Genomic DNA, 781 nt, shown 5'->3' with positions numbered 1-781 from the left:
AGTAGATATCCAGCATTTCCTCCTGACCTGACCATGATCTCGAACATGTTTTTTGTCCCTTGGATTTTCCTGCCCTGTCTAGCCCATGTCGGACTCTTCACTGGCTTCTGTTTTCTGGACTCGAACCTTCTTCTGCCTTTCGACCTCTGCCTCTTGCCTTGCCCCTGGATTTGACTGCCTGATATTGCCTGCACGTGTTGGACACTTTTCTGTGCCCTGACTACTGTTCTTCGCCTGCCCCTCACATAAGCCTTGCCTTGTCCTACCACCCTGATCCTGCCTCAACCCCTTGACCTCCTAGTTCTGTTTCTTCCTGGATGTGTCACCCGTTGCTAACCACTGTGCTGCCTGGACTCCTCATCCTCCACAACACTTTAAGAAGGTTAGTGGTTTATCTTATTCAGTCTAGACCCCCCAAGACTACAACCCACTAACCTGCTTCTCTGTCCTCAGAGGTTCCTGTCCCATTGCCGGTGGTTGCCTGCCCCCTACTCTGATCCTCAATAAAGATCTTATTGTTTTTTCTACTTTGTGTCTGACTGAAATTTCGGGTCCTCAGTTCTGAGCATTACAGCTTGCACTTACTTTGCAGGAAAAAATTTCAGGGTTTCCCCCAGAAAACTTGCTAAGCCCGGTGGACGGGGCGTCGAGGCAGTCCACCGCCGGTCCACCGTGTTTTTGTATTAAAAGATGTTAAATTGAGAGGAAATGTAAAAGTATTACTGTGTAATTATATGTTACGGGAAAAGATCTCCAGTCAAATGCTATTTAAACCCACAAC

General features: G+C 47.6%; 1 long non-coding RNA gene across 1 annotated transcript; it reads left to right on the top strand.

The window, feature by feature from the left end:
* Positions 1–16: 16 nt before the first annotated feature.
* On the top strand, positions 17–574 carry LOC106943557 (uncharacterized). The gene is made up of 2 exons (XR_001423939.1): positions 17–382; positions 454–574. It is a non-coding gene; the product is annotated as an uncharacterized LOC106943557 (long non-coding RNA).
* Positions 575–781: the final 207 nt, after the last annotated feature.

The sequence above is a fragment of the Poecilia latipinna genome, unplaced genomic scaffold (assembly GCF_001443285.1).
Source record: "Poecilia latipinna isolate Pla-1442-1.1 unplaced genomic scaffold, P_latipinna-1.0 Scaffold5469, whole genome shotgun sequence".
Lineage (NCBI taxonomy): Eukaryota > Metazoa > Chordata > Actinopteri > Cyprinodontiformes > Poeciliidae > Poecilia > Poecilia latipinna.
The sequence above is the reverse complement of the archived record's forward strand: the minus strand, read 5'-3'. Positions and strand labels throughout refer to the sequence as shown.